At 35.8% G+C, this 19,872-nt stretch overlaps 1 protein-coding gene across 1 annotated transcript in view; it reads left to right on the top strand.

The window, feature by feature from the left end:
* Nucleotides 1-19,872, top strand: part of LOC120412725 (serine-rich adhesin for platelets) — a 192,680-nt gene that overhangs the window by 8,431 nt on the left and 164,377 nt on the right. The window contains exon 2 of the mRNA XM_039573312.2: nt 9,038-9,861. The gene's annotated coding sequence lies outside the window, so the exon portion shown is untranslated. The remainder of the gene's footprint in view (nt 1-9,037; nt 9,862-19,872) is intronic.

Raw genomic sequence — 19,872 nt, 5'->3', positions numbered from 1 at the left:
CCTGGAGTTAAGATCTACGAGTCTACCGCCGTAACAAGCAAGAGGTCGTCGGATTTTGACCCCGGATTATGTGCGTATAGCATCAGTGGATATGGTAGACTACTATATGAATGTATTGGGATGTCCATGGTCATCCAAGGACTCCCTGGAGTTAAGATCTATGAGTCTACCGCCGTAACAAGCAAGAGGTCGTCGGATTTTGACCCCGGATCATGTGCGTATAGCATCAGTGGATATGGTAGACTACTATATGAATGTAATGGGATGTCCATGGTCATCCAAGGACTCCCTGGAGTTAAGATCTACGAGTCTACCGCCGTAACAAACAAGAGGTCATCGGCTTTTGACCCCGGATCATGTGCGTATAGCATCAGTGGATATGGTAGACTACTATATAAATGTGTTGGGCTCCCTGGAGTTAAGATCTACGAATCTACCGCCGTAACAAAAAAGAGGTCGCCGTTTGGCTAAAGTGGTAAGCAAGGACTTTTGTTCATCGTTCAAACTTAAATATTTCGATAACTTTACATCGATTGTAGATCTTAACTCCAGGGAGTCCTTGGATGACCATGTACATCCCATTACATTCATATAGTAGTCTACCATATCCACTGATGCTATACGCACATAATCCGGGGTCAAAATCCGACGACCTCTTGCTTGTTACGGCGGTAGACTCATAGATCTTAACTCCAGGGAGTCCTTGGATGACCATGGACATCCCATTACATTCATATAGTAGTCTACCATATCCACTGGTGCTATACGCACATGATCCAGGGTCAAAATCCGACGACCTCTTGCTTGTTACGGCGGTAGACTCGTAGATCTTAACTCCAGGGAGTCCTTGGATGACCATGTACATCCCATTACATTCATATAGTAGTCTACCATATCCACTGATGCTATACTCACATGATCCGGGGTCAAAATCCGACGACCTCTTGCTTGTTACGGCGGTAGACTCGTAGATCTTAACTCCAGGGAGTCCTTGGATGACCATGTACATCCCATTACATTCATATAGTAGTCTACCATATCCACTGATGCTATACGCACATAATCCGGGGTCAAAATCCGACGACCTCTTGCTTGTTACGGCGGTAGACTCATAGATCTTAACTCTAGGGAGTCCTTGGATTACCATGGACATCCCGAAGTACCCATAGACCTTTGAGAAACATAAAATTTTAGTAAACAAATATATTTAAAAAAAATGTTTTTCAAATATTTTAATTTTAAACTTTTAATATTTATTTTTATAATCGTACAAAAAATGCTAGCTGTGGACCCCCCGAACTTGACAACTTTTTTATACATTTGTATTGGTTGTTTCCGTTGTGCTTAAAGGAAATGGCTATGCACCAGGCGCCTCCATATTTTTGTAGATGGCTCATATAGTTGGGAGGAGACGCAAGTTTTTTTTTTTAAATTGTTCGATTTTTTTATGTTAAAAAATTTACCAGCTTCTCGTCAGTCCGCGTGGACATAAAATCAAATTCTGTCGATTGCATCGGATTCGGGGATGCCTTTTCTCTGAGGAACCGATGAGATATCGTCAATCCCTTGACACAAGTTTTGTTTTGTCGAGTAGTGTATTCCAGTATACTTGTTAGTATACTAACCGAAAAGCAATAAACTTGCTGTTAGTATATTAAGATACTCTCAGTATATTGGTAAGTATACTGGCGGTATGTAAAGGAAATAATTAGTATACTAACATATATTTTGATATACTGGTTAACATAATAAGTATAGCTCTAAGAGTTTCCAACCCCTTGTTCCAAATATGTAATAACATTGGGGGGTTTCTTCTTATATTTTGCCACTACAGCCAAAACGCTGAAAAAAACTTGGATTTTTTTTAAAAGGAGCCGAAGAATCGGTCTTATAATGTTTGCCCAATTGTGTTGATTTGACTGATTCATATATTCGATCGACTCGAAGGTCAATAAACATGTCTTCGCTTCACTAACTGATAAGCGCTTCTTTATCAGATCCAATTACTTTAGTTGAACTGTAAAATCGCGAATCTACAAGTCAGCTCTTATCACCCGCGGCCAAGTCAGTGATAACGTCGAAATAAATGTTGTCGGCAAAGTATAGAAACACGCTACCTGCCTTCATCGCGAAACACTTCTTTTTGATTCACCTCATCAATCGGATGGGTTAAGTTTGTGCAAAAAACACTTTTAAAGTGCACGCTATCAGTTTGGTTTCATCAGACAAGCTCAGCACAAAAACACATCCCCATCCAATTGAAACTACTATATAAACAACAATGTAACGAATGCGCTCACGTAATCCAAATCTCTCGCGTGTGCCCACGAATCTGATTACTCCATCAGATTTGACATGGGCCCAGATTAAGAGTGGAACAGATGCGCGAAAATTTTGGAATTTTCAAATTATCAAACCAACGCGCATCAGCCACGATTCATCAAAATGCAAAGTTTGGTGGAAGACGCAGAAATGCTTCTTCTCGTTAGCGAATAAGCGAGCAAACCGCAGAACAAGCAGAAGATGAAGATGCAGCACAGTCAAGAAGACCGACCACGATGACGAGGAACATCAAGCTGAATCGGGGCTCACATGTTGCACGAAGAGCTGATGATCTGCCCGAGAGAGTTTGGGTGAATTCCCAAAGCAACAGAGCTTCTTTCTCGTGAGAAGAAATGTGTTGAAGTTGTTGAACATTGAAAAGACTGTTTAAAAGTTGTTACGAAATCATTAGGCAGCGTTGCAATTTTAGATTCTATATTAGATGCGAATGGTGGAGATGACCTAACTATATTTGACAGTTGCAACGCGTCCATCTTGAACACTAGATAACTACATTTGAATCGTTTAGGTTGGATGTGGTAGAGATGACCTGACTTGATTTGACAGTTGTTTTGCAACGCACCAATTCCTAAACTGCAGTCGGTGGAGGTGACCTAGCCAGATAGCTTTAATTTTTTTTTATAAACTGACAAACTTTTAACAATGTTTCAAATTTAAATTCAACAACCATCTTTTTTCGAACTCAAAACCCAAACGAAATAAAGTAGAAAACTGTCCAAAAAAGGCGTCTCCCAAAAAATTTGATCATACACGCACAAGTGTGGCGTTTCAAACCCATCAGAAGCATTTAGGCTGTGCGCCAAATGGATCGCGTTCCGAAATGGGCATGCCAGAAGCCAGAAGCACCAACAACAGCCGGTGAACGTTATTTGACCCGTTCGGTTATTTCAGCATTTTTTTTTGTTATTCGACGTATGGCGCGCAGATTCCATAAATTACTCACCACCGGGGAGCGATCTCGGGGATCGGGAATCTGGAGCAAAATTCAGTCCCGAAAAAAAATTGGCTGCTTTTCTTCCTCCACGTTAGGAATGCGAATTGATGTCATCGCGATGTGGATGAATGATTTGAGGAGTGAACGAAAAGGGAAAAGACTGTTTGCGGTAGGGTGCTTTCTTTTGGGAAATTTTGCTCAATTATTCTTGGAAATTTTGATTGACTTTTTAATAACTTTTTTTCATTTATGAAAAATATGGTAGCCATATTTTCGAAATTCTAGTTTTTTAAATTGTTTGATCATTTCGAATAAAATTATTTGCAAAATTTAAAATTCAAATTGATTTTGAAAACGTTAAATACAGCCCTTTTAAATATTAGTTTGAATTTGAAAGTTTTTAGAACATTTCTGGAGTTTTTTTTGAAAAGGTCCAATAAACCAAATTCTCAGTTTTTGCTTTTTGGGTGTTTTTAATATCCCTGACTTAAGGCGGTTTTAAAAACACCCAAAAAGCAAAAACTGAAAATTTGGTTTATTGGACCTTTTCAAAAAAAACTCCAGATTTGTATTGAAATGATCAAAAATGTCAGAAATACTTGAATTTTAAAAAATGAATCATATTTTCCATAATTTCGTTAGTTTTCGTTTTTATTATTTCTAATTGAAAATGTAATTACTAACGTTGAAAAATCAAGCATAATATCGTAGCTAGTGCGTCCATCCCGGGAATTCCCGGGACAAAAATCCCGGGATTTTTCCAGAACCGGGAATTCCCGAATCCCAGGATTTTTTTATAATTTGTCCCGGGAATTCCCGAGAAAAAACAAATTTTGGTCTGGAAATTCTGATTTGGTTGTGGAAATATATGAACAGTTGAATACCTCAGAATCGATAATAATTTTAAAGCATTATAATTTGTATTCGGCATATATCAGCATTAATTTAGTTTATTAGGGCAAACTGTTTTATCAAGCACTGGTATGTGGTGCAAATCAGGACAACTGAAACGAATTAAGACAGCTATTTAGTATTTTTTTTTTGCATGATGTTTTGAATTACTTTGGTTAAAACAGGAACAGAACAAAACAATTTCACATAACACCGATTTTTTAATTTATTGTTCTAAAATCTCTTTACCTACTTAGACTGTTTTTTTCCTAGTTGGCGGTAGTAACTTAAAAATAATTTGGAAAATATGTTTTTTGCAATTTTTTTTTGTGAAAGTTAAACATTTTAGTACTTGTATCAATAAGTAAAATTTTCAAATTATTTTTTAGTTTTAACGGTGAATTCATTTAACACATGGATGTTTGCAAAAATTTCATTCGAAAGGCGTTTGTTCGGGATTTCAAAAGATTTTGTAAGCAACTTGTTGTAAAACTTGATTTTCCAGCACTTGTCTTATTTCTAGATAACTTTTTCAAAACAACAAATGCGCCAAGAGTTTCCTATGTACATAGGACCTTTTGAAAAAGTAATCGAGATTTAGCCGATAAATGTACGACTCGTGCTAAAAAAAATTCTTTTGGCCACTTGTCGCTTACATTTTTATTATGTAAAACATGAAATTCAAAACTTATCATAAATTTTACATTGGATGGTGTCATTTAATTTGTTGTCGCCTCTTGTTTTAAAGATATTTTCAAAGAATTTTTTCAAGCTTTTCTGATTATCAGTTGTCCATACAAAAATAATATATGAAAATTCAAAAATCGTTATCTTTTGAAGAAATTTTTTGATCGATTTGGTGTCTTCGGCAAAGTTGTAGGTGTGGATAAGGACTAGACTGAAAAAAAAATAGAGCACGGTAAAAGAATTTGGCGATTTTTTATTTTGCTTTTTGTCACTAAAACTTGATTTGCAAAAAAACACGATTTTTAATTTTTTGTTTTCTGATATGTTTTAGGGAACATCAAATGCCATCTTTTTAGAAATTTCCAGAATAAGCAAAACATCTTGGACCGAGTTATGAATACTGATTTTTTCAAAAATGTTTAGGTGACTTTTTTGAAAATAGTCGATGTTTTTATTTTTTTTAATTAGTGCCCATGTTTGCCCACTCTTGATAAAAATGTTGCTGAGATATTGCCATGCAAAGATTTAAAAATAGGAAAATTGATGTTTTCTAATTCGCAACCCAAAAACCCCACCATTTTCTAATGTCGATATCTCAGCAATTAATGGCCCGATGTTTAATGTTAAAATATGAATCATTCTTGAAATTTTCTGACCTTTTCGAAAAAATACTTTCTATTTTTTTTGAGTCAAGACTAACATTTGGGCCCTTGCATTTTTTTATGTACGTGATTTGATTATCCGAATTCTCATACAAACCTTCGGATAATCGAGTTTGGACTGTATTGCAATTTTTTATTCAAGTTTTGAAACTGTTGAAAAATTTGTTAGGAGGAGTGGGTTAAAAGGGTGAGAGGGGCACGGCGTGGCTGGAGCAAAGTATGGATCGATCTTGAAAAAAATATTTGTTTTAAAAGATTTGTAGGGAAATCTCTTCCCCTTTAATAAATGTTTAACTGCTCTGACCGTTTCCTACCGTTTATCACTTCCACACCAATCGCTACCGAATACTCTCTCTCTCTTTACTCTCCCTCTGACTCCAAATGGGTTGTACGGCGAATGGCTCAGAGCGGCTGATTGCGCTATATCGCTCAAAGCTTACTCGAAATAGTTTGGAGTTTGCGATCGGATTTGCTTTGATTATTTATTTAACAGCTTAAAATCAATGTTATCAAAAATGTTTTGCAATTTTGTTGTTAACACAACCTCAATGGCGCATTTGACAGAAATTTCCAACTTTCCAAATACAAATTTACGGCAGACTGTGGTAGCGCAGGCCAAAAGAGCGCCGAGCTAGTATTTTCTTAGATTCTCTCCTCTCTGAACATAATCGCTTGTGAGTCGGGTCGACGGACGGAGTAGACAAAGAAAATCACGAAGTATTTGTTTCGCTGTGTGAAGCGATTGGCCAAGGCGTTGGCAGAAGAGCGTTTCCCGGGATATCCCGAAAAATATATTTCCCGGGAATTCCCTAAATTTAAGCAAAAGTACACATTTTCTATACTTTTTGGAACCGTTTTTGAGATTCTCAGAGAAAAATAAATGCAGATGATTTTGTTTAATTAAATTTATTTTATACCTCATATACAATTAATCAGTTTATCAGACACTTTGATATCTGATAATATAAATTTTTGAAGTTACGGGAAAATTAAGTAATCTTTTTCAAGAATATTTGGAGTTATTTCATAAAAAATATATTAAATTGAGAATTTTTACGTTTTTGTTTACCATAATCTAATGAGTTGAAAAACAAATTGGTATCTTAACATTTATAATAAAGTTTTCTTCAAGAAGAATTATTTCAATTCGTTAAATACCTGGTATACAAGAAATTACAATATGTAGTAAAAGAAAAATGGAGCACTGGTGTAACAATGGGTGTTAGAAGGTTAAATATCAAAACATGTAAGACTGATTGTGACATGATGTTAATTCGAAATATTTGAATACATTGAGTTGTTTGAAGTAAACAAACAAGAGAAGTTTGATTTTTGCTTTGCCATTTTGTCCAAGAACTGAAACCATTATGACTTTTTTTAGAAAAGTTATTTGTCATGAAAAACATAATTTCTGCATGTTTTTTCAAACTTTTGCCTTCCTCACTGAGGTAAGGCTATAATCCTGCTCTATAAATGAACTTTCTATTAAAAGCTCCTAGACCCACCTTCATGTATACATATCTACTCAGAATCGAAAACTGAACAAATGTCTGTGTGTGTGTATGTGTGTGTGTATGTGTGTGTGTATGTGTGTGTGTATGTGTGTGTGTATGTGTGTGTGTATGTGTGTGTGTATGTATGTATGTGACCAAAATTCTCACTGAGTTTTCTCAGCACTGGCTGAACCGATTTTGATCGAACCAGTTGCATTCGACTTGGTTTAGGGTCCCATACATCGCTATTGAATTGTTTGAAGTTTCGATAAGTAGTTCAAAAGTTATGCATAAAAATGTGTTTTCACAAATACCCGGATCTCAATTATATGCATGTAAACGATGTCCGGATCCATCATCCGACCCATCGTTGATTAGGTAATTGAAAGGCCTTTCCAATGAGTACAAAACATTGAGGATCTGGCAACCCTGTCTCGAGTTATGACCACTTAAGTGATATTTATGTACTTTTTTGAAGCCGGATCTCACTTAAATGTATGTAAACTATGTCCGGATCTATCATCCGACCCATCGTTGGTTAGGTAATTGAAAAGCCTTTCCAAAGAGTCCAAGACATTGAAGATCTGGCAACCCTGTCTCGAGTTATGACCACTTAAGTGATATTTATGTACTTTTTTGAAGCCGGATCTCACTTAAATGTATGTAAACTATGTCCGGATCCATCATCCGACCCATAGTTAGTTAGGTAATTGAAAGGCCTTTCCAAAGAGTCCAAGACATTGAAGATCTGGCAACCCTGTCTCGAGTTATGACCACTTAAGTGATATTTATGTACTTTTTTGAAGCCGGATCTCACTTAAATGTATGTAAACTATGTCCGGATCCATCATCCGACCCATCGTTGGTTAGGTAATTGAAAGGCCTTTCCAAAGAGTCCAAGACATTGAAGATCTGGCAACCCTGTCTCGAGTTATGACCACATAAGTTATACATTGTGTTCTTTTTTTCTGGATCTAAAAAAAAAAAAATGATGAAACCACTCATATACCCATTTTTGGTAAAAATTGAGGAAGGCATCAACCACATAGGTGGATTAAGTTAGTTTTTGTATCAAATCACGCTCTCTTTTACTGGTCACAGAAACAAGAAAATAATTTGTATGATTGTGGAGTATGGATTCATTTTAGGGGAAATTCTCGTAGGTTTCTCAGGTTAAACACTCGCTCCTAACTCCATCCAATTTGGTATTTTTTTTATTTAAACAACTAATTTTGCAAAACTTTTAAAAGTAACTTGCTTGCTCACTTATTATTGAGCTATTTATCACTCTGTTTCAGTTGAAATCGCCTTCAATGAGTTGTAATTGAACGTCAAAGTGCTGACCTGCCAACATAAGAGGTACGACGGAATTAGATGCTGTTCTACTACTCACTGTCACCTTGATAAAAAAATAAATGACATTATTTTTTTTAAGCTGTTAATTGATCTTCACACTTGTTTTAGCCTTTCAGTCGCTGTTCTAAACAACTTAGTTGCAGCAAAACCAAAATCAAAACAATTTTCAATAAATTTAAATTTCCCGAGAATTCCCGGGAAATTGGTTGAAAATTTCCCGTTTCCCGGGAAATTTGTAACCCCGGGAAATTGGACGCTCTAGTTGGCAGCTAACGTGTCGTGTTCACTTGCGAATGGTTGCGCGCTTCGCTCGGCAAAGATTCGTTCGGCGATGAGTGAGTGATTTCTGATCTTTGAGCCGAAAAGCCATATTTTGGCTGATTTTTTTGTGACAAACGTGGTCTCAGAGGTTTAAGATCAAACGAACTTCGCAGAAAAAATGGATGTCTTTAAAGCGGGATGACAATCAAAACGGATTCACAAAGTTTAAAAAGGGATTTATAACCAGTTGTCAAACTGATGTTAGGAGGGGAGAGGGAAGTCTTAATCTCGTAATTCTCTTGACGTAATATTTGAACAAGCCCTAAGGATAATGTATCAACTTTCAAGGGGAGGTTTGAGACAACTTAGAGCCAAGTTTTAATATTTTGTTTCTTTTCTTTTACTTCCAGACAAAACTTTCTTGATGGTTCAACCTAAATGTGCTAAAGAGTAATCAATATTCACATTGATGCCCATTCAATAAACGTTGTGTAAAAGCTGTGTGCTAACTTATCAAACTCAAACGATTGTTTAGCACAACTCCAAATACGCCTCCTCTAAGCCGAGAACTGCGTTTTGTTTACATCACCATCGGCGAGGCGTGACGCGCGCTCGACGGAGGCGAACATTTTCCCTAAGAAGAGCAATACCAACAAGTCGACTCAACCAAACAACTAAACAGCGCCATTTTTCGCGGTTCACGTGTTGAAGCCATCACCTGGAGTGTGGGGGGGAAAAGGTCGGAGGTAACCTAAAATTAGTCCATTGTGTGGTGCAAAATTCAATAGAACTGGAAGTTTCCTTGGGTGGAGCGCAAGGTCCATTCAGAGTTTTTCCTTCGAAGTGAGAATCACGAAGAAGAATTTTCGCGCAAGAAAGGCGATTGTGAGTGTTTTGTGTGTGTGCTTTTCAAAGGTGATTAGTGTGCGAAAAACAAGTACCAGACGACGGCGACGACGTGCGAGGGAGTGTGAAACGTTTCGTGAATTCATTCATGAAGTTTTTTGCAACAAATACTTCCGCTTGAAGACACGGTTGCGCTACCAACTGGGCTAAGTCTCATTGCCGAGGAAGAAGAGGAGAAAGTTGTCATTGTGTGTCAGTGTACTCCGGTTTTTTTTCGGTGTGTGATAAATTAGGTCGATTTTGAGGAAAAAGCAGCAGACACGCTTTTCACGCCTTGCTAGCTGTCATCTCGATTGCCTTGCTGTCGTACGTGCTTCATACTGTCAAGGTGAGTTATTTTGGGTCACTTTTTTTGTTTGTTAGTTAGTCTTCATGTGTGCCTTCTTCTTGCATCAAAGTGTAGCAATTAGGTTGATTTAGGAACCTTGTCTTGAGAGGACAGAGACATAGTCACATACTAAGAAGATGAACATTTGCGGTTTTATCTGAGCAATTAGGTGTTATGAAAGTCAATTACTTAACTAGGGGAAATTCTCGTATGTTTGGCAGGATAAGCACTCGCTCCTAACTCCATCCAATTTGCTGATTATCACTATTTAAACAACTATTTTTGCAAAACTTTTGATAGAAACTTGCTTGCTCACTTCTCATTGAGCTATTTATCACTCGATTTCAGTTGACTCGCTTTTAATTAGCATTAATTGAATGTCAAAGTTATGACCTGTCATGACCTGAATTACACGGAAAAAAATCAATTCTCGAAATCGTGAATTAAATTCACGAATGCGAGAACCACGAAGGAATATATTCACGTTTATAGTGCAAATGCACCATACTCATGAATAAATTCCTTCGTGGTTCTCACATTCGTGAACTTAATTCACGATTACGAGAATTGATTTTTTTCTGTGTAGATGCCGTTCCCCTAAGTAGAGTAATTTTCTTCGTTTTCTCAAATTAACTTTTATATGTATTTTTTGTCATCGACAAAGTTATTGCAAATATTTATTTTTGTATTTTTAATTCTCACAAAAAGTTTTTTTTTTCAAATCGTTGACAAAATACGATAATTTTAACAGCTGAGCGATTCTCTGCAAAATCGGTCTTATTTTTAAGAATTTTAATTTTTGTACTTTTTAATCCGACTAAAACGTTTTGGTGTCTTCGGTATGCCCAAAGAAGCCATTTCATCCATATAATTTTCCATTCAAATTTGGCAGCTGTCCATACAAAAACGATGTATGAAATTTCAAAAATCTGTATCTTTTGAAGAATGTTTTGATCGATTTGGTGTCTTCGGCAAAGTTATAGGTATGGATACTGACAACACTGAAAAAAAATGACATACGGTAAAAAATTGTGTTTTTTTATTTCACTTTTTGTCACTAAAACTGGATTGGCAAAAAAAACACTATTTTATTTTTTTTATATTTTGATATGTATTAGAGGACATCAAATGCCAACTTTTCAGAAATTTCCGGGTTGTGCAAAAAATCTTTGACCGAGTTGTGAATTTTTTAATCAAAACGGTTTTTTTCAAAAAAACGAAATATTGGTCGCAACTTTAGTGAAATTTTGATAAGAGGCACCGTTTTCAAGTTAAGGCCATGTTTAGGTAACTTTTTTAAAAATAGTCTTAGTTTTTCATTTTTTTTAATTTGTGCAGTTTTGAAAAAAAAATTTTTTAAAAGCTGAGAAAATTCTTTTTTTTCCTTTTTGAACTTTGCTAATACGACCCTTAGTTGCAGAGATATTGCCATGCAAAGGTTTAAAAACATGAAAATTGATGTTTTCCAAGTCTCACCCAAACAACCCACCGTTTTCAAATGTCGATATCTCAGCAACTAATGGTCCGATTTACAATGTTAAAATATGAAACATTCATGAAATTTTCCGATCTTTTCGAAAACAATATTATAACAAAACAATCAAGACTAACAACTCAAAAGGGCCGAATATTCAAAATTACGCCCTTTTAAAATATAAGTCTTGGTTTAAAAATTTCCTTTCGAATGCATCCACTTCCCTTTGTCGTAGAGGGCTTATATTTGGCATGAGTTCGTCTCATGTATAGACAAACAAACGCTGAAAGTTTCATCCAAATCGGAAACGACCTCTAGGACAAACCGAGCAAATTCTACAAATACTGCCTTTTAAGTGATACTTTAGTACTTTTTGTGTTGAAAATGATATCCGAATCAATCATGCAATCCATTGTTGGATGCGTAAACAAAAGACATATCCAACGCGTCAACAATATAGAAAATCTGATAAACATTTTCAAGGTTTGTAGAATATCTAATCTAATCTAACCCTAGCGCAGCCAGTCTTTCGAGGGCATCCTAGAAAATGCCTTAGGTTGATTAACGCCTAGCATCCTCTTGTCATTATTAACAATTGCAGTGCCCAATGCAATAAATTGCTTTGAAACATCACAAACGTTAAAGCGGCCAGGCCAACTGCGTAAAGTTAACCGCAAAGATGATTCTTTGAATTGGATTGAGTTTGAACACGAATGTTCAAACAACAACACATTTCTGAATCGACAGGGGAGGAAGAAACGTGGGGATCCCCCGCTCACGTTCCTGTTTGTAGGAGCAATAAATCGTTGGGAGCCACCAGCTAAGAAGTTTTGGTGCTCCGGGACCCTCGAGGATGGGACACTGTATTTCCACAAATGCCCTGGACACTATTTGCCGTGGTTATAGCGCCACAACTCGCTCACTGTTGGTGACAGAAAGAACATTAATGAAACTCTTATAAACACAAGATTTCAATTGATGGGATGACAAGATCATCTCACAAAGACCCAGTGCATATTAAATATGAAATGGTTTATTTTGATTAGGATACATTATCGGATTGATCTCACCAAATTAAACCAGCCCTCTGAGAAATGTAACACCTCGATCAGTCTGATGGCTGATTAAAAAAAGGCTGATGTAATGTCGATCAGGGCGTTAAATTTCTCAGTGGAAGCTGCCGCATCTCAAAAAATTAATCACGAAAAAACAGGACTGCGCGTCCCAAGAAGCACTGCACTTTTGATGGCATTATTCAATTATTATGCCCAGGGTAGGTAAACCATCACCATCGCACTATCATTGATGCATATTTCGGTGCGTTCCTCGTCTCTTAAAATTTCTCTTCTCTTTCGCAGCCGAGTGATGGTCGGCTTGCTATCGCGAATATCGAAAGCCCATCACATCGATGCGAATTACCCTATCGCTGGCTCCGATGGAACTATCGTTCCAACCGGAGAGACACGCAAACGAAATTGCTGTATACATACACAGGAGCTCACGCACACAAATGAACTCATTTCTACAGGGCTTACGGGCGAGAGAATTTCACGATTGCTCTTTCTCTTGCTTTTTGAGCGAGGGGACTGGCTATGTGAGAGATTTTTTTCCGTCTTACGCATCGGTTTGTTCGTTGCTCGCTATTTCATCGGCGTCGTTTTCGCTTCGCTCTCTTGATGCAGTTTTGGGAGAACACCGAAAATTTGATGATTTGAGCGAGGGACGATATCTAAAAACCCTCGCCATCGGCGAGGAAACGTGAAAATACCATCCCTGATTATGCCCAATCACCCCATGCACACAAAGAGCGACACAAAAGAGACGAAAATTATCACGAAAAAACAGGACTGCGCGTCCCAAGAAGCACTGCACTTCTAAACATTTTCAAGGTTTGTAAAATAAAAGAAAAAGAAACAAGAAAACAATAATAAAAATAAAACAAAACAAAATTTTGAAAATTTCTGATCTTTCCGAAAAAAAAATATTTTAAAATTTTGGAATCAACTCTAACATTTTAAATGGGCGTTATTTTGAATATTTGAACTTTTTGAAATGTTATACTTGATTACAAAATTTTTAAAATATTTTTTCCGAAAAGATCAGAAAATTTACATACGTCTGATTTTTAAACATTGAAAACAAGACCATTCGTTTGTGAGACATGGGTACTAGACAACAAAAGGCAACAGCCTATTTGGATGATACTTGTTTGTGTTTCTTGTTCTTTTATTCGCTGTATTTCAGCAATTAGAGGTCCAATCTTCAATGACTGTTAGGCAATTCTCATTGGATACTATTTAAAGAAATATATAAAAAAAACTGGAATTTAAACTTTAAGTAACTAAAAAAAAAAAAAATTTAAAATTTTAAAATTGTGCTTTTTGTCTGTTAGTACTTTTGATTGCAAAGTTAATTTTACATTAAAAACTGAAACAAAAAAAAATCAATAAATACTTTTATTTTTCAAAAAAAACATTTTCTTTTTCAAACAGTAATAACTTAGTGGCTAAATTTTTGTCCTTACTTTTCTATGAATCAAAAGTTGTGGGTTTTTGTTCCCTAAAATATGTCAAAAAATTCCAAAATTAAATAAATATGGATTTTGGGAAATTGATTTTTTACCAATTTATCAAGTACCATTTTTTCTGAACAGTCCTCATCAATACCTACAATATTGGTGAAGACACCAAACCGATCAGAAAATTCTTTCAAAAGATACAGTTTTCCCAATATTTACCACATTAACGTTGAAAAATATTTGCAGCGACATCAGGTATTAAAAATAAACTATTTCCGAAAAAAAATATTTTGAAATTTGTTTAACAGTTTACAAATATTGCAATTATTGAAAAAAATCTCGTCCGAACTCCATCCAATTTGCTGATTTTCACTATTTAACAACTTTTTTTTTGCAAAACGCTGTTTATCAGATTTAAATAAGCTGTAATTGAATGTCAAAGTGCTAATATGGCAACATTAGAGGCACGCTGGAATTAGATGATATTCCCCTATTCAAAAAAAAGTCATTTTCTACACGAAATACTTCAATACCCAAGTAACATTTTAGGCTTTATCAAAGCTGTCACAACCGCTATAAAACCTATCAGCCAAAACCAGCATTAAAACCCCTTAGTCGTAACAAACTCCCCAGAACCTTGATAAACCCCACTTAAAACCCAAAAGGACCTCCGCAAAAGGTTGTTACGGCCTATTTATAAAACCTACATAGGAGTTCAAGGCTTTACAACTGAATCCTAACAACATCCTCAAAGCCTTGATAAAACCTTTGTTAAAACCTAGTCAGGAGTTATGGAAAAATGACATTTCATACGTCTTCAAACGTCTTATGCCAAATAGGTTTTATTTTGGCAAAAATAAGTCTTCGTCTTGCCAAATGAAATTATGGAGATGGTTTTCAAAAATGGCGATGATAAATAATAGATATTAGAGGTAATCCAAATAGTTTGAAAGCTAATTTCTCGCAATTGATGGCTCAAATTCAGCTGCGGTTGAAATTTTATTGATAAATGTAGGGGAGATAGAGCCAAAAAATTCAACTCGCTTCATCAAAAATCAATATTTTGTAATCACAGTGTTTAATGTTAAAAAATATTTTATTGCAATTCTTTGAAAAAAATGTTCAAAATATTTTTAAACATCTATCGCTATATTAATCATACCAGAAATTCAGGATAAATGTGTGTTTTTATCAAATTTAAACCACATTTTTCAGTTTTCTATTTTTTCAATCAAGATGGCGGTCAATCATATTCAATCAGAGCACGCGTTTAGCGCCATATTTATGCACTGCTATTTGGCCGCGATAAATGCTCTTTTAGGAGCTTATGGTTTTAAGTTAGCTTTTTACATGCCTAATGGCACTTGACAGCTACAACACCCTAGGTTTTAACAAAGCATGCGATAAAACCGTTTGGCATGGCATTGCCATCTGGTTTTCAAGCCTCTATTAAAACTTTCATAAAACCTTATTGAAAGCCTTTATTTCCACCCGGTTTTATGTCCGAGGCATAAAACCCTGTTAGAACCTATTAACTAGCTCTTGCTTGTTGGTTGCGGTGAATGCCCAAATAAAACTATTAAGCAATCAAGATGCTACAATAAAACCTCAATAAAACTTCGTGGTGACTAGTTGGTTTAAAAATGTTACTTGGGTACAGTAACATCCTAAACAAAATCTCATAGCGTGATTCCTGCATTACTATACAGTACACACTAGATTATCCGAAGCCTCGATTATCCGAAAGTTCGATTGTTCGAAGTTCGATTCGAATTCGAAGGTTTGTGTGGGGTTTCGGTTCATCAAAGTACCGTGGAGATTTTTCCTTATGCCATCAAAAAAGTGGAGCATCAACACTTCACGTCTTCCAAAACTTTTATTTGTCCATGATGCGGTGAAGATGGGAGCGGCCGGCAATGGATGACTGTCATTATGTTGAATATCTGTTCTGGGGAAGTTGTTTTTTTTCACGGTTAAAATTACTAAGAGGTCTAAGCTAGAAAAATCATCACGTATGAGTGGTGAAATCCAGGCTGCAATCAGCTAAAATCACCGTCGCCAAGCTATATTGCAAAAAAAACGGTGCATTCTATCAAAATTTGCTTTTCGATGTTTGATGTTCTCGAAACGTAAAAAAAAAACACGTCGGAAATGCGGGAATAGGGAAGAAAGTATTTTACAGAGCATTTGAAGCAGTTCCGACTATGGCTGTCGAAAAATCTACTCCAACTCCGGTAATTGATGATTTAGCGACTCAGACTAAGGCTTCTCAGAACGTCCGGTCCTCAAAAGAACCCGACTTTACAACTGTTAACAGGATCCCTCGACAGGTCCTCAAAAAGAGACACCCTAGTGCACATGGCCTAAGCTCGCACCTCATAAAAGTGTCATTTTGGATGCAATTCCAACGGCCGGAAGGAATCTCGCCGAACCGCGCCGCACCGATGACGAACCCCCCAAAAATGGTGTGCACACAGCAACAATAATAACAAAACCACATTGTGTTTCGATTAATATTAGCTCTCCATATTTATGGTGAGCAAAGTCGTTGATACGTTCCCAACTCGGGGCTATAGGCTATCCACGGCGTGTTTTCTAGAACAAACATTTCAAGAAAAAATAGTCATCATTACTGTCAAATGTGTCTTATAGGAAATTTTCTCAGCTTTCCAATGCTAAGAGCGAAATGTTTCATCGGGAAATTTCTGAGATATCTATTTTTTAAGTTTTTTGTTTAAAATTCCTGTATTATTTATTTTAAACTTTGTAATAACTATTGTGGAAACTTGTCAAATGATGTTTTTCATGAGTCATTTACTCATCAAAATGTGCAAAATAAGGCAAGAAACAACTTTGGAGAAGGTTGCAAATCGCTAAATATTTTTTTAAATTAAGTTTAAACGAGTTTTTGAATATAAGAGATTTATTCAGAAATAAAAATCATAAAACCGTATGAAAAATATTTTTTTGCATTAATTAAAAGATAATAACATAATTTTTGTTTACGAATATCACGTTTATGCTCGGATTTAGCTTGAATTAAGCTGATAAAACCGATTTTTTTGTTACAAGTTTGAGATTAGTTAGGATATCACTAGATTTTTATGGAAAAAAAATCATATTTCCTTAACCAAACATTAATCAATAGCATGGATACAAAATATGTAATAAACTCAAAATTGAACTATAAATTACTGTGGTGAGCTTCAGGAGAAAAACTTTTCATGAGTATGAAATGATTTTTATAATTTTTATTTTGTATGAAATGATCAAGGAATCAGCAATATTATGGAAGTCTTATCTTATCTATTTAAAACGTTTTAAAAATAATTAAAATTTTGTTTAAATAGTTTGGAAGTTTTTTGTTCTGAATTCCTTTATTTTTTATTGTTTTATTTTGTTTGATTTTTTCTGTTCAATATTTTTTTTTTTGTTAAAACCAAAAAATGTATGTGGCAGTGTTTTCAACATTTAGAGTTAAAACACACAATTTTAACTCCTACATTTAAATGCATTTTCAACAGTAATTTTTTTTTTTCGTTATTTCATACACATGAGAATATGACTTTGAACCTTGCAACAGTAATTGGTAGAACATTTTCGATTTTAAATCATCTTTTGGATCCATGTTCCCGGTTCATGTATGTTTTAAGAAGTATCATATTTATTCATAAAAATCCATTGATAAACTTAACAATCTCAAACCTGCAAAAAAATCGATTGTATCAGCTCAATAAGAGCAGACGCGTGATATTTGTACACAAAAATTGTGTTATTATCTTTTAATTCTTGTAAATAATATTTTTAAGACGGTTTTATGATTTTCATTTTTGAATAAATCCCATATATTAAAAAACACGGTCAAACTTAATTTTAAAAACTAACTAAATCCACCTATGTGGTTGATGCCTTCCTCACTTTTTACCAACAATGGGTAACATTGGACACATATTTCAGCTATTTTTTTAGATCCAGAAAAATAAGTACACATATATAACTTAAGTGGTCATAACTCGAGACAGGGTTGCCAGATCTTCAATGTTGTGGACTTGTTGGAAAGGTCTCTTGATAACCTAACCAACGATGGGTCGGATGATGGATCCGGACATCGTTTACATACATTTAAATGAGATCCGGCTTCAAAAACAGCACATAAATATCACTTAAGTGGTCATAACTCGAGACAGGGTTGCCAGATCTTCAATGTTGTGGACTTGTTGGAAAGGTCTCTTGATTACCTAACCAACGATGGGTCGGATAAAGGATCCGGACATCGTTTACATACATTTAAGTTAGGTCCGGCTTCAAAAAAGCACATAAATATCACTTAAGTGGTCATAACTCGAGACAGGGTTGCCAGATCTTCAATGTTGTGGACTTGTTAGAAAGGTCTCTTGATTACCTAACCAACGATGGGTCGGATGATGGATCCGGACATCGTTTACATACATTTGAGTGAGATCCGGCTTCAAAAAAGCACATAAATATCACTTAAGTGGTCATAACTCGAGACAGGGTTGCCAGATCTTCAATGTTGTGGACTTGTTGGAAAGGTCTCTTGATAACCTAACCAACGATGGGTCGGATGATGGATCCGGACATCGTTTACATACATTTAAATGAGATCCGGCTTCAAAAAAGTACATAAATATCACTTAAGTGGTCATAACTCGAGACAGGGTTGCCAGATCTTCAATGTTGTGGGCTTGTTGGAAAGGTCTTTTGATTACCTAACTAACGATGGGTTGGATGATGGATCCGGACATCGTTTACATACATTTAAGTGAGATCTGGCTTCAAAAAAGCACATAAATATCACTTAAGTGGTCATAACTCGAGACAGGGTTGCCAGATCTTCAATGTTGTGGACTTGTTGGAAAGGTCTCTTGATTACCTAACCAACGATGGGTCGGATGATGGATCCGGACATCATTTACATGCATATAAATGAGATCCGGATATATGTGAATACACATTTTTATACATAACTTTTGAAGTACTTATCGAAACTTCAAACAATTCAATAGCGATGTATGGGACCCTAAACCAAGTCGAATGCAACTGGTTTGGTCAAAATTGGTTCAGCCAGTGCTGAGAAAACTCAGTGAGAATTTTGGTCACATACATACATACACACACACATACACACACACATACACACACACATACACACACACATACACACACACATACACACACACAGACATTTGTTCAGTTTTCGATTCTGAGTCGATATGTATACATGAAGGTGGGTCTTTGAGCTTTTAATGAAAAGTTCATTTTTAGAGCAGGATTATAGCCTTACCTCAGTGAGGAAGGCAAAATGTTTAGCGATTTGCAACCTTCTCCAAAGTTGTTTCTTGCCTTATTTTGCACAATTTGATGAGTAAATGACACATGAAAAACTTAATTTGACAAGTTTCCAGAATAGTTATTATAAAGTTTACAATTAAAAATAAAGGAATTTTGAACAAAAAACTTAAAAATAAGATGTCTCGGAAATTTCCCGATAAAACATTTCGCTCTTAGAAGCATTGGAAAGCTGAGAAAATTTCCTATAAAACACATTTGACAGTAGCGATGACTATTTTTTCTCCTTAAGGTTGTCCAGAAAACACGCCGTGCTATCCAGCCGAACGGTTTATTTATTCAGAACTAAGTGCGAGAGTTTACAATGAAAATAAACTTTTTAACTCTTCTTCGGCGATTACTCTTTCATTGGATTCCATGTCAAAGTTAGAGTTGGAGTTAAACATCTTTTGACTTCACTGCTAAAAAAGTAGTAATCCAGCTGCGTGTAAAAGTGCTGGGTGTCGGTTTGATGGCTGAGTGGGTTAAGGCGCCAGTCCTTACTGTTGATGCTGGGTTTGAATCTCTTCGGTTGCAACTTTTTTTTTATGTTTGCAAATATTGTACATGCAGTGTGTAATATTAAGTGTTTATTTTGACGAAGGTGACGTGCATACTTTTGCATGCGATTTTACCATCGGATTTTTTGCTGTGTTATACTAGGTATTTT

This window comes from Culex pipiens, chromosome 1, assembly GCF_016801865.2.
Source record: "Culex pipiens pallens isolate TS chromosome 1, TS_CPP_V2, whole genome shotgun sequence".
NCBI classification, from domain to species: Eukaryota; Metazoa; Arthropoda; class Insecta; order Diptera; family Culicidae; genus Culex; species Culex pipiens.
Note: the sequence above shows the minus strand (reverse complement) of the source record. Positions and strands in the feature narration are given on the sequence as shown.